This window comes from Buteo buteo, chromosome 25 (genome assembly GCF_964188355.1).
Source record: "Buteo buteo chromosome 25, bButBut1.hap1.1, whole genome shotgun sequence".
Classification (NCBI taxonomy): domain Eukaryota; kingdom Metazoa; phylum Chordata; class Aves; order Accipitriformes; family Accipitridae; genus Buteo; species Buteo buteo.
Window position 1 is genome coordinate 1,493,000 of NC_134195.1, and position 14,327 is coordinate 1,507,326.

At 43.3% G+C, this 14,327-nt stretch overlaps 1 protein-coding gene across 5 annotated transcripts in view; it reads left to right on the plus strand.

The window, feature by feature from the left end:
- The window catches only part of ARHGEF7 (Rho guanine nucleotide exchange factor 7), a 127,019-nt gene that overhangs the window by 15,808 nt on the left and 96,884 nt on the right, over window positions 1-14,327 (plus strand). The window contains exon 1 of one of the 5 annotated variants that reach the window (XM_075057450.1): window positions 7,674-7,765. The exons of the other annotated variants lie outside the window; for them this stretch is intronic. The gene's annotated coding sequence lies outside the window, so the exon portion shown is untranslated. Of the gene's footprint in view, window positions 1-7,673; window positions 7,766-14,327 lie in introns of those variants that run through there. 5 annotated transcript variants of the gene reach the window in all.

Consider the following 14,327-nt stretch of genomic DNA (forward strand, 5'->3'; position numbering starts at 1 on the left):
GTCCTGCCTGTGATTTTGCCAGGCAGTAACAGAGTATCATTGAAAAGACCCTGATTGCTTTACTGAGGCCTCTAAACCATGAAGTATCGTTAGTGAAATTAATGATACTTACAGGACTTGCATTTAATCTTAGGTTCCATTGTGGCGAAAGATGGAAATTACGACAGCTTGTAGCACTGTTCCTTGTGAAATAAGACCTTACACTCTTACCTGCCTTTCTTTTCCCATCACCAAATAAATGGAGAATCTTCTAGGATTTGTTGGGAGAGAAAAACCAAATTTAAGTTCTAAAATGTTCAGAAACCAGGTTCTGGGGTGAACTTTGCATTCTCTCAAGGATTCTGTTTTGCCTTAAAGCAGCTGTCTCTCCATTAGTCTTTTCTAGGGCTACATGAAGTTTTTCATGTTTGGAACATTCAAGTCTGAGAGCCGATTGAAAAGTCAACTAGTAGACATGCATGAGCTAGGGAGAATTGGGCAGGCAGGCACTTCAATCTCACTTCAGAAATAAATTGAGTATTGCGAATGTTAAAGCAAAAGGGGGAAAAAATACCATTAATATCCCTCTCCCTCCCTTACTCACTACCTACCACAGGTCTGTCACAAAGCTTGAGGTTTTTTTCAATTGTGACAGGCTGGAAATAGTCACAGTGTTGCAGTTTGGTCTCTTTTGTAGTTGCAGAAAGCTTTTGTCAGCTCTTTTTCTCAGAGTGACAAGAAAGCTAAGAAAAATGATTAAAAGAAAAAAGAGAATTTTGGTCTTACTCTCAGAGCCTGAGTATCTTTGGGCATAGTCAGATTGTTAACCTGGCCTCGGGGGCTTCTCAGCAAGATTGCCGGAAACTCCTTTCTTATGTGGAGGTAGCTGGCTGCAGTAGCTTCCAGCTCGGCATGTTGGAACAGGTATTACTCCCAAGCTACCAGAAGAGTTGAGAGGCCGGCAGGAAGGAGCACAAATGCTTGGGCTTATGGAGCCTCTTGTGTGTGTATTTACGGCTTGTACGTTGGCCGTTCCCTGTTGTTTTCTCATTAATTTTTCCAACCCCCTAGCTGTGGCCAAGGATGAGAGGAATGGCAACCTGGATCCAACCAGTGAGTAGCTGGCAGGGGCCTCTCGGCCGTCCACTAATCCTGGGCTCTTTCTCCTGTCTCCTTGAACAAGGTGTGAGTCAGCCCTTGTGGATCTCTGCCTTCCTCGCTGTGGGAACTGGGGAGATGCCATAGCTCCTCCGTGCAGGCAGCGTCTATGTAATGCTTCCTTAGTTGCGATCAGGTTTAAAGATTGCGTTGAGCAAAGAGTGTGAAGAGCGTCTCTGAAGTGGTGAAGGGGATATTTTCGGAGAGGGCAGATTAGCTAATAAAGAGTTAATGGTGAGTATAAATATTTGACAGAGTGGTGGATGTGTATGTGATACCTTAAATAGTAGAAACATTTGGGTGGTACAGGTATTGGAAGAAGCTCTAGAGTGGTGTGGGGAGATGTGACCTTGTTCTGTGCACTAATGCGGTGCTTTTCCTAGCAAGTATTCTGCAACGTCGAGTTTTGCATGGCTCTGCAAAGGGTGCAGTTGAGCCCGACGTTGAATCTGAGTTATATGTAGTTGGATCAGGTGATTTCTCTGTCTGTAATTTTGTGAGTGTGGTAAAAACACAGTACTGGTTTGCTTAGCCTAGGTTCGGCATTGCACAAGCACTTTTTGCTCCCAGATCTGAACTCTTGGAAGTAGTAGAATTGTATTTTTACAAAACCATGTCTGGAGCTCTGTACAGTTCCAGCTTTGGAGACTTTGTTATGGAACGTTTGAGGACTTGATAAACTGCTGTGGTTAATGGAAAGTTGCACAGCAGTAGATGGCTTCTTTGGGATGCTTTCCTCTGTGGTGTCCTTTTATTACAGGACATGATGACTGTTGCTTTCCTACCCTAAAAATAAGGGGTGGAGGTGAGAACTTTGTTGGTCTGGAAATGTTCTGGTGTCTGAAAGTTGTCATTCTTATCTTCTTCCTCTTACTTCCCAGTAATTTGGGGCTATTAGAAAGATAATAGGATATTCAGAAAGGATATTTCAAATTCTAATGAGAAATATTGCTATTCCTCAAAGGAAACCAGTGGCTCCCTTCCCACACCCCTCAGTGGTTTTTGATGTTTAAGTGTTCCAGAGCAAAAAGTGTATTTAATCTGGAGCTTACAGCAATCCTTTGTAAGATGAAATCTGGGTTGGTGAAGCAGAGCAAGTTTCAAGAAATAACCAGAAGAATGTTCTGCAAGTATTGTTTTTTTAAATTATTTTTTTAATACAGGTTTTTTGTATGCAGATACAAAGAGCTGAGATGTATTAATGAATTTGCAACTCCATGTTGCTTTTCCCTTCTGGAAACTCTTAGTGTTTGCTTAGAATAATTCTAGTGTCGAGTAGTTTATTCTACTTTGAAGCTTCACTGCCTATGATGAATGTCCGCGTAGATGGAAGGGACTGTAGAATAGCTGCCTACATTGTTGGTTCACAACTTACTCTGTGCTTTTTGCTTAGGCAAAGCATATTTACTATATACTGCTCATGCCATTTGTGCTTTAAAAGCTATTTTCCCCCACAGTTTTGTCTTTGGGTAGGAAGACATTTAACTGTACTTCCTTCTGAGAAGTATGACCTGCTTTTCGAAGCAGGGTCCTAGACAGTTGTTGTACGTGATGGACTCTGTTCTAGAAGAATATGGGTGGATATGTATAGTTGAGATGGAACTCACTGCAGCTATACAGTACCTTCCACAGCAGTCTGGCGAAAAAGACAAAAATGAAAGGGTAATGGTCACAGAGCATTTGTTCCTGTCTGAGCCCTAATAAGTTTTGCTGTAATGATTATCGTGTACCTGTGTCGTGTTACTCCAGTTTTGTTCTCTTTCAAAGGAGTTTCAGCTTCCTGAATTTAATGTAGTCTTTCCTCTTTCTTTGACCAGAGCTGCTTGACAGCTTGCAGGGCCAAAAAGAGGCCCTGGAGAAATCACTGTATAGTTCAACAGCAGAGTAGATTGTTTGGGGAGCAGTTAAATGTGGAATAATAGGCAAAAACAGGTTAATAGAAAACCATGTTAGTGTCTGTTGTTTAAAGGGCGGAGTGCTTGATATATCCTGTGAACAATACCAAGCTCTATGTGATATGAGTAGTGTCTTGCAGCATTTTTCTGCTGGCTTTCATCACATAAAAGATTAATGCCTGCTTATCTGCAAGTATCTAATGTTAACAGGTTTCTTGAGCTCAAAAATGTTTTGTATTTCTGACTTTTATACTGATGTGAAAAATGGCGGCTGGCTAGTGGAAGAAGATAGACAAGCCATGGATCTGAGAACCTTCTCTGTACCTGCCAAGAGACCTGCTTGCCTGTGGGATTCAGGATGGTCATTTTATTACAGAGACAGCAATGCCGAAACCAGGATTTTATTTCTACAGTAAACTAACCAAAGAATAAATAAAGCAAGCCTGGCAGTCTTATGCAATCTAAGAAGATCCTGTGTTTTGTTTATTATTAAATCTCTCTTGTACAAGAAGGATTTGCCCTTAAGGTTCAGAACACTGCATGCAAATTTGGGAAATATAATTCATAGCTCTCGAGATTTAATCAAGATATACAAATGTCCATAAATGTCTATAATACAGCTCTAGCCTTGGGGAAAAGTTTATAAAGGGTGCCAGTGTCATTCTGTTTGACCAGCTTATCTTTTGGGAGCAAGCCTGCATGTCTGTCGTCTTCCCTCACACCCACCCCTACCATAGCAGTTCATTTATTAGGTGATGCTCCTCTTCTCTGAGCCTTGCATACTTCTTTAGGTCATTATGGCTACAATCCTACTACCATTGTCGCCTTGGAAAGGTATTCTGCAAGTTGGCCTTCAAAGACCTATTCGTATAAGGAACGCACAGAGCTAAGCTGCTAGCATGGATGGACTTAGGTGACATCTGTTAGTGAATTGGGAATGAGTAGGATTCTAGTACTGAAGAGCTTTAGGCCAATCTTATGATGATACAGAAATTCAATCACCCAGCTACTCCTTTCAGCCCTTATTCGGACTGTAATCTTTATTTTGTCATGAACAATATTTTCTTTAGATTTGCTCTTGGCTTTATTCCAACAGAATGCCTTTCTAACCCAGAAGGTGTGTTGCCAGATGCTGTGGCTGAAGGCCTTCGTGATTTTTTGTGATAAACATTTTTCAGAATTGTTATGTTTTAAAGTTACCATTCTTTGCTTACAGACCACACGTTGGAAAGTTTTATTTGGAGGCTGAGATCTTACGGGTAGATTTTTCAAAAGGAAAAAGCTGTACAAAGAGGTTGCATCTCTTATTAAAGATATGGCTACTGTATTTCTTCCCCCCACCCCTGATTTCTAATTGTTCGCAAAACTACTCTAACAGATCTATACTAGATAATATTTACAGTAAAGTGTGGTGTGTCACTGCAACTTGCCTTGTACATACTGACCTCTAAGAATGACTGTGTCATGTCTGTCGTGTCTGTTCCCCCCGCCTCGATTTCTATCCTTTTTGTCATGTATTAATATGACAGTACTGAAAATAGTTTCATGCAGTTTGTTCTCAGGTCTTGTCTTTTTGGTCTGTTTTGCCCATCACATATAACAGAGAAGTACAGCCTGACTTGCATGATTAGAAGGCCATGTTAGCACATCTTGGAACCTTTCTAAGACAGGAAGATGCTGTTACTTGACTATTCACGTTACTTTTATAGAATGGCTTCTTTTTATGATACGAAGGATTCTTATGATGCACAAAGTAGTAGTCTAGGACTGTGATGATGTTTCATGTGTTTACCAGTTTTTTGTATTCGAAGCCTTTGAATACTACTTTAAGGGTGTCTTACAAATAGAATGGTGGAAAAATAGTCTTTTTTTTTTTTTTTTTTGTAAGGTCAAACCAGTTCTTCATCTCGTATACCATTCATGCGTGGTGTCATGGTAGCTGAGAAGGTGACAGAGAGGCAGGAACATATGGTGTTGGACAGGGAGGAGTGGTAGTATCGGAAGCTGTTACAGTTTTATCCGGTAAAACACGGTCTAAAACATGAATGTGCATGTTAGCATTTCAGATCCTCACACTGTTCCCTGCTCACTTAAACCTTCCTTCTCTTCCCATGAGAATTTATTTCTTGTGGTTCTGCCAAGCTTGTTGCATCACCAGTTGTGGTATTGTGCTATCGCTTCTGGACTAAAGCAACTCCAGTGGCTTTCATTAAATAGGAAGAGTGCTTCTCTTTGTTGGGGTATGTGTTTAAAAGCACCCGATACTGAAAAATTTTAAGACGACTTTATAAAAAGAACCCTAGCAAATAACAGAAGTAGATTAAAAGCATGTGCCTTTGTAAGGAGTACTGTAACAAACATGGTTGGGGGATGTGGTAGTATTTTTTTGGCTACATAAGGGATATATTCAATATTTCTCAAGTAAAAAATTTTTCAGAAATTTTGAATTTGGACCATACGTATTTTCATTCCTGCCAATTAAGAATTGTATTGCACGCTGGCATGATACTTTGAACGCAAAAAATATAAGTGAGTGTGTGTGTACAGAGTCTGTCTGGCATGATGGATCTGACACGGGCGCAGATCTGTTTGTCTTCACTGCATGGACCGTACGTGAGGGTGAGTCTGGCATGTCAAAATACATCCAAACCGTTTCAGTCATGTTTTGGAGGTCAGTACGTACAAGGCAACTTGCAGTGACACACCGTACTTTGCTGTAAATATTATGTAGTATAGATCTGTTTAGAGTAGTTTTGTGAACAAGTCGCTCTGTGGTTTGGGAGAGGCTTCTGTGTAACTGCTTCATTTGTGGCGTTCATTTGGATCTTAAGAATAAAATGAACCTTCATCTAGCAATTAAAATATATTGCACTATTAATCTAGAATTCACAGAAGATTTCAGCATTGTACTCTTATGCTCAAATATAGCAAGATGTTTTCACAAAAGGGTTTCAGTGCTTCTTCGATAGAAGAGGAATTAATCATGTGAGGGGAAGCCTGGAAACTAGGAAAATTGGGAGGAAAGGGTGGGTAGAGAGGGCTGGAGGGGAGGAGGCTTTTGGGCAGAGCTTTGAGTCCCTAAGGGGAAAAAAGGGAGAAGAGGCTGCTTGCTGACTTACGCTTTTCTCCTGACTTGTCAAAGGAGTTCTTGCCCTCTAATTTCTTTAGCCCTCTCCTGCCCTCCAGCTCTTTGGTGTGAAGCACAGTGAGGAAGGGCTCATCTGCTGGCTTTCTGAAGGGTGAAAGCTGCGGCAGGAGGGACTTCTGATTAGCCCCGAGGAAGGAGCAAGCTGTGCAGGGGTGTTGGGGATGCCATGTGTGAAGGCAGTTCTTGGGAGGAGAGCAGGTGAGCTGCCCCATCCTTCCCAGCAAGAGAGCGACAGCAGGTACAGCAGGTTGGTGGTGAGGGAGGGGAACGGAGACGGCGTCGGGGCGGCGTTGCACCTGCTGTTAGTGAGCGCGGAGCAGCGAAGCGTGTTTCAGGAGACCCGTCTGTGTACGCGTCGGGGCCTGCCTGCCCGTTTCCTTCGCAGAGGATGGCTATGGTCTTGTTAGCTGCTGTTGTGGTTTTTATGAGTGACTTGTGAAGTTGGGCTTCGGCAGTCTCGGGCTCCCTCCCCACACACATTTCTCTTGAATAGTTTTGAAGACATGTAAGAGATTCTTTAGCTGGCAAACATGCTGAAAATAGAAATGTAGATAAAGCTTGCCCTCTACAACTGGGCTTGTGTACATTGAACATAGTTCCCTTGTTATTAGGTGTCAGCTGAATTTCCCAAGCCGGTGTGTGACAGAGGGAGAACAAAAGATTTACCTCTATACAGAATGTGTTACCTCTATACAGAATGTGGTATTCTGTGTGAAGAAAACTTGAGTACCTGCAGATCTAATGATGCAGCATTGTACGTTTTTAACACAGGCTTTTGGACTAATAAGGCCCTCATAGCTGGGGTGCCTCCTGCAATATAGGAGACGGCGGTGCTCGGCCTCCGCAGGAACTTGGAAAACTTTCTCCTCTTGTGACAATGACTATGTTGGATCCCTTTGGCAAGGGAGGAATTCTAGCAGAACGGTTGCTTTTAGATGAGGACTATGCAGAAGAGAGTCCAAGTCTGTAAAACAGTCTGCTGCTTTTGTTTACTGTGACCTCAGCAGAATCTTCTCTTGATTTTTACTTGGGACTTAAGAGTCAACATAAATCACTTCTTGGCAGGTGTGGGAAAGGTGATACGCACTCTGCTGTGGAGAGGAGGTTTCACAGGCTTGATTTTGCAAGATTGTGTTGATGAGAGGAGAAAAGTGCCTTGCTCACTTCCTCTAATTGAAAGGAAAAGGCATATTAGAATATGGTGATTTTTCCTTCTCCTTAAGGGGAGTTAATCTTATCTTACTATGTTCAGCTGAATATCCAGATAGCTCTAGCTCTCACATGTTTCAGCTTGCACCCTCTGTTTTGCTGTAGTTAACTGTGTTTAGATGTTTCATCAGGTGCTGGGCTGGTCCTGTCAGTATTATTGAGAGCTGGAGTCTGCCTGTGTGGGAAGCGTCACGGCTCTTTGACACGACTAGCTTTTTCCAGGTCTTTACGTTTTTCAGGAAATACCGAAAAATTCTAGGTAACAGAAAATGGTACTGCTGACAACCTCAGGCTCCCGTTACTGAAAATAAGCTGTCTTCAGGCGCGTTGCCTCGGTCCATCGCCGACCTGTGACGAAGCCAGCAGGGTCTAGCCGGTGAGTTGACTTGAGGGCGGGTGGGAAGGGAACCTCAGCTGTGTGGGAAGACGACGTGGTGTTTCAGTAGGTGGCAGCCCTCCTCTGAGTCAGTCGGGGGCCTGGTGTCAGAGGGAGAGAGGGAAAAAGAGGGAGCAAACTCTTTCCGTCAGTGCCATCTTGTGGGCCAAGCGCAAATACGCGGGCCCGAGCGCTGGCGGCTGGGGGAGCAGAGGGGTGTCCCCCCGCTCCGCTGCGGGGTGGGCTGCCGGCCGCTGTCCCGGGGTGGCTCTGCCCCGGCAGCCTTCGCTGGGGGAGCCCCTCTGGGCAGCTTCGCCTTTGGGGCCAGCGCGGAGGGCGTGAGGGGTTCTCCGAGTACCCTGTGCTTCCTCAAGGGATGGGGCTAGAGGCTCGTATTGAGCAGGTGAAATCCCGACTGATCCTTCTCCCCCCCCCTAAACTTCAGCTGAAGTCGGAAGACTTCTTCCAGTTTTTGGACTGTCGCGTATTTTGTGCAGCGTAGAGTGTTGCTCTATTTCATCACCCGGTTGGCTGCGCTTCCTTGAATGAAGTGTTTAGAAACTATTAAGTAGCGGTTGCTTTTGAATCCGATTTAGAAACAAAACATTAAAACTGAGCCAAGCCCCTGCTGCAATACAAATCCTCCATGCTACTTGCTTCACCAGCCCTATGAAGGGTAGAGTGTAGTAGTGCAACTACCTTAGGTGGCGAAATAATAAAGGAAAAAAAATAGAGGGGGAAGGGGAACCCTAATAACAAATATGTGCCATTACTAGCTGGTGTACTTCCTGTTTGTGAAGGACACCTTCACAGATCCTCTCCTGGTAGTGCTGAGTGATTTTTAATATATATATATTTATATTTGTAAAATTTTTATTCCTGTGCCCCCCACTGTCTTATTTTCTACCCTCTACCCCTGACTTGTTTTCCTTAAGGAGGAGGGCATGCGAGTGGTTATCAGAGAGGAATAGTGGTGGTTAGTGAGAATGTGGTGATGACATGCTTAACAGTTTTTTCCAGATATATACTTGTTAAATATCTTGTGAAATTCCCACCTGATCAAGTCTTCTCCCTGTGATGTCCACTCTTGCTTCACAGGAACCCCTAGGCTGTTTTGCATGTTGATTTTAGGGGATTATTAGATGGAAGTGCCAGCAAAAGCAGTAGCTCTTGTCCTCTTAGGCTGGTAGTGCTGAAGAACAAACAATTGCCCTAGCTTTAATTAAATTATTCCTCCCTTTTTTTCCCCATTTCTCCAAAAAGGGGCCTTAACTGGTTTGATTCCTTCATACAGATCGCTCAGCAGAAGAATGGAAGGTGGGTGTGCGAAGGGCATTTTTCTTTTAATGGCATTTGCAGCATTGGAACAAATTCAATAGCCCTCAATTTTTAGGATGACTTAAGTGTGCTGAGATTTATCTAAATAGGACTCTGGTCTCTGTGCTGAAAGCTGTAACGCTCCTTTTTCCTTTTTTTGTGGTTTTTTGGTTTTTGGTTGTGGCGTGTTTTTTTTTTTTTTGCATCAAGTTCCCCTCTGAAAAATTTTAAGAACGGGGACTTTGGGTGTCCCAGGGCAGGGTTTGAGTGCTGATTAAAATGCTTTCCCCTCGCCCACCTGCCTGGCAGTGACTGAGCGTGGTGGAGCAGAGCTTCCAGGGGTGCTGAGTGGCTCCACATGTAGCTGTGCACTAGGCAGCTTCCTCTGAAGCTAGGAAAATAGAAATTGAATTGAAATAGTACAAAAATATTTGATGGTGGGATTATTGGTGGTTCAGTGTAATGGTAACCGGTGGTCAATTTACGTGTAACAAAGGGAGCCAGTTTAATTGGTCGCTGCTGCCGAAAGAGGTCTGCTCCCCCCTTTGCTCCCCCCTGCCCTCCCTGCCATGGCCATTTCATCTTGTGCTGGTTCTCATGTGTGCCAGCTAGCTAAGTAAATGCACAAAAATCCAAACTGTTCCCTCCCTACCCTCTCTCTCTCAAAAAACCCCCCAAAACCCAACAACAAAAAAACCAACAAGAAGGAAGAGGGAAGGGAGGATAACCCACTCCACCTTCAACAACAGAAAATTGTGCTTCCCCCCAGCCCAATGCGGATGGGATGGTGAGCCAGGTTGCCTCAGTGCGTGGTCGGAGTGCTGGGGTTGGTGCAAGGGAGGAGTTAGGAACACCTCTTAGCAGCAGGACCGTGTATTTTAGCAGATACCTGGATGGAATTTGAAATCCTGCTCTAATTTTCAAACAGAAGAAATTATTTTTGAGAATCCTATTGATGGACAGTTGCTCAAGCGTCTGTCTGTGTAAGGAGTTGGTTTGGTTGGTCAGGGAGCAGGAGGCAGCGTTAGGCTGTGCAGGACCCTGGTTTAGATCAGTGGGAACTGCCGTGGAAACACCGCTAGCCAGGCATGCACCAAGTCAATGCTTGCTGCCAGAGTTGTAAGGAAAGTCAAACATGTACTGCCCAAGTATTTTTACTTCATCTAGATAAGTTTATGCTGTGTTTCATGTTTATTTCTAATGAAATATGAGCAGAAACACTGCTTGCTTTATTTTTAGATGAATTGCCAGGCTCCCAGTTAACTGTTCGTTGCTCCCTGCCAGTCTCTGGTGGGTTAGATTTTTTTTCTTCCAGTGTAACTGACCCCCTGAACTGGATCAGAGTGGATCACTTGAGTGACTGTGGCACAAAGGACAGGGGAGAAGGGAGGGGACTGGGACCTCCTCTTTTGGCAGCAGCAACCCAACCTAAAATAAATAGACCTTTACTTACTTTTCAGCTGGATCAGTCTATTCTTCAAATATTTTGAGTTCATTCAGTCAGGACAAAGCAAAGAGACTGGGAGAGGGGGTGGAATTTATCACACCCCCCACCACCCCACTTGTTCACTTAATTAATGAACAAAAATGAGGTTTAAGAAAAAGACAGTTCCTAATTCTGATCTCTATTAGCAGAAAGTGCCTAGAAGCAGTTTGTTTTAAATCAGCAGGCACAAATACTTCTTCCTATTTGTTAAATTAACTGGTTTTCCATGCAGAACATGTTGAAGCATTTTTTCTTGCATGTTTTCTTTGTATGTTTATTAGCTACATAGAGTACCTTCAAAATTAGTGAAGTACACTTCAACTGATTACCATGTTTTGTCTAAAAGCAGCCTCAGTGCAGAAATTATGACATAGTTCATAATTTTCTGTCACTTGATCAAATTCTTTGTTCTCATGTATGTTAAAGCATTTAAGCATGTGGGGATAGGGTAATCTCCCACTTTTTCTTCCTAAAGATTGATATCCAGTGTTTAGGAAAGTGCTTGAACTACAAATATGGAACAGGATGTTAATGTATACTAATCTAATCATTATTTGAGTAGGCCATTTAAATCCATGCACTCCACAGGTCTGTGAGCAGCATAAAGGAAATTACAAGAAAATGCATTTTCACACCCTTTGCCTTAGGCTAGTTCTTCACCCTGGTGTCACATGAACATTTTGCAAAAGATAACTTCCATGTATAAATACAGCTAAAGTATTTTCTGTACTTGGCAGTTAAACTGAAAGAGCAATTCTTCATTGTTAAGATACAAAGTTGTTGTAATTGGCTGACTTTGATATTGTAAACTGCTGATAGTTAAATTGACCGCATCTAGGTATTATTTATGGCCTAAGTTAATTAGTTGGCTTGGAGGGCTCTGCAGTTTTGAAGGTGCCTGTCAGCTTGTTGATTTCTTTCCTGCCTGTACTTGCCTATTAAGATGGCTTATCTCTTAATTTTTGTTAATATTCCTTGTAGAAGTATCTTATTTTCAAATGCCTGTATATAACTCAAAATTAAGTGAATGATTGTAATTTTATTTATAGCTGCTGTCAGCAAATGCGGAAGGAAATGTAGATGTGCTTTTAGAGCAGTCCAAAAAATCTCAGATCTCAGGGAAGTACTCTTTGAGGTAGAAATGACAGAATATTGTAGCTTAAAATGCTGCAGTTTGTCTTTCCTAGTTGACATATTCAAGAATGTGTAGTTTGGGCTTGTTTTGCCCAGGTGTAAATAAATCAGTTTTTCTATTAGTTTAGCTGATAAGTAGGTAAGTGGGGTACTTATCTTTTGTATTGTAAAAGCATTTCAGGACCAGAAGAACTGTAGACGAACTTTTGTGCACCACACTTTCCTCAAATCTGTTTTTGTTGTGGATGCTACTAAGGCTTTGACCAAAGAAAAATTGTTATGCTGAAACCAAAAACTTCTTATTGGGCCCCCTCTGTATGCGTATTGTGATAACAGGTAGTTGTTTGGTTTTCTGTAGGAACCTTGCCTCTTTTCAGCTGGAAGGCTCTTAAGTGCTCTTCCTTTGTTCATTGGATGGTCTCAGACTTTTATTGGATATGTTTTAAGTCTTCGTTCAGAGGCAGAATTAGTAGCTTCTGCATGGATGTTCTGTGGTGCTTTCCACAATAGTGTCAGATACTTACAACCATTTTTTGGTTTAGTCTGTAAGACTGTTTATGAAGGAGTGGTATTATCCTGATTTCACAGTGCTTGAGCTGCTAAAGCATCTGTAGTTTGACACAGCTCCGGTGGACCTCAGTTGCAGCTGTGAGTGCTAAAGATGCTGCAGAGCGGACTGAAGCCAGGCTGTGGTCCTCGGGTAGCTTAAACCCATTGCAGCAGTGCAGCAGCAGCGTCTCATGCTATTGCTTGCATACTTCTTGCCCTTGCCTCTTCTAGCATGGCTGCTTGGCAGACTCCGAGGTGAGGTGGTGCAGGGAGATGGGCTGGTAGAAGTAACCCTACTAACCTGCTCTCTTTCCCTCTGAATCAGTTCACTGTGGGGATCAGGGGGAGCTGGGGCTGGCACAAAGCAGGGGGATATTTGCAGTGCTGCCTCAAATTCATTTAAACTCTTATTTAACTCAAAGCCTTGGCTTCTGAGCAGCTGAGGAGACAAGCAACAGATCAACTCAAATGAAATGAGATTACTTTTTTTGTAGTGATGCAGCAATGTTGTGGCCGATAGAGGGAATTAATTTCTCTGATGTAGCTGTCACCTGGCTTCACTGTGAGACACACAGTCTACTGGCTTCTTACCATGCCTTCTGATTTCTGCAGTAAATGGCATGGGCATTTAAAGGAGTAGGTTTTGTGAACTTCTGGCTCAGTGGCAATACTAGTTTAGCGCTGCCCACCACCTCACCAGCCTCCTTGTTTTGCAAACTCAATTCATTTTGGAGCTAAGTTGCAAACCAGGACCCATTTTCTGAAGTTGCTTTTTATCCAGGTAGGTGAAGTGATTTGCCTGAGTAATGTACAGAATGTGGTGGGTAGGAGGATGTCCTATATGGGAGAGATTTGGAGCCTGGAGAATGCCCTTACAGGCAAATCCTTTTTTTAAGGCTTTCTGATTGATCCTTTGAGCAGCCTTGCCTGAAGTACTGAATGGGGACAGAGATGTTGAGGGAAATGGTAATAGTTGATTATTGTACATTGAATATGCAGATCATCTTTAGGTGATCCTAGATTTAAAGAAGTGGAGGGGGAAGCTCCCTGTGGGAGCAGAACTGCCATCTCTCCTGCTCAGCCTCTGCGCCTGAGCTGTCAGTGTATCTGCTAGCGGCAGTAAGCTCACGTTTCTTCTTTGTGCTGAGCTGGGAAGAGATGGGCACGTTCTCAGTTGCTGCATTTTCTGAGTATTTGTTGATAGCAGAGGGATGACATAACTTGGCTTCTACACCAAGCTCTTGACAACTGTTTTTGTTTCTCCTCTCCCATTCTCCCTTTCTTGTTGGCTTTGTTTTCCCACTTGGGTTTTGAGTCCTGATCTTCCTTTCTGCATGTTCTCAAGTGATTTGCCTCGCTGTTTCCTCTCTCCTGTCATTCCTAGCCTAGCATCAGCTGACTAGCCCTGATTTCTGAGGTCTCCAAGACAAGTAAGTCAGTGCCATCTCTGCCCAAAGAGAAAGGTGTTTTTCTGTCTGTGTCTGCTACTTACTGTAGACCAGCTCTGGTGCTGGTGAGGCTTCTGAAGTGGCAGAGACCTACCTGAGCAAAAAAATGGATTGCCTTAGTCTTTAGCGGATTCAGTTTGTTACAGTGAAGGTGGTGATGGGCTCAAAAACTGTTGGGCAAGGGAGGGTGCAACTTTGAGCTGAGAGTGTGGTTAAGGACGAGTGGAATTTCCAAGGGCTGCAGTTCTCTGTGACACTATCCTTCCCTTGCTTTCAGTTCTGTCTTCTAGACCCCAGCTAAAGTTAGTTATGGAGGCTTCCGTTTACAGTCAACAACAGAAGCCTCTCCAGAGGATGACCTGTGGTGGATGGGATGCATGTCCCTCTGGGGATACAAAAGGAGACAGTGGTTTCCTAAAATAAGGCGAAACTGAGCCTTGACGGTGTCATTCTTCCACCCCCAGCTCCTCAGTTCTGGATCTAGCTTTTTTTTTCATGGCATTTGAATTGGACAGTTGCTTTCTCTTGGAGGTTCCCTCTTTCGGTGTTAGTGTCCAAACTGTGTTGAGACCTCCAGGAAAATGTTCTGCTCTGTGCTTTGCAAGTGGACTCCTCTGTGAATCTGTGA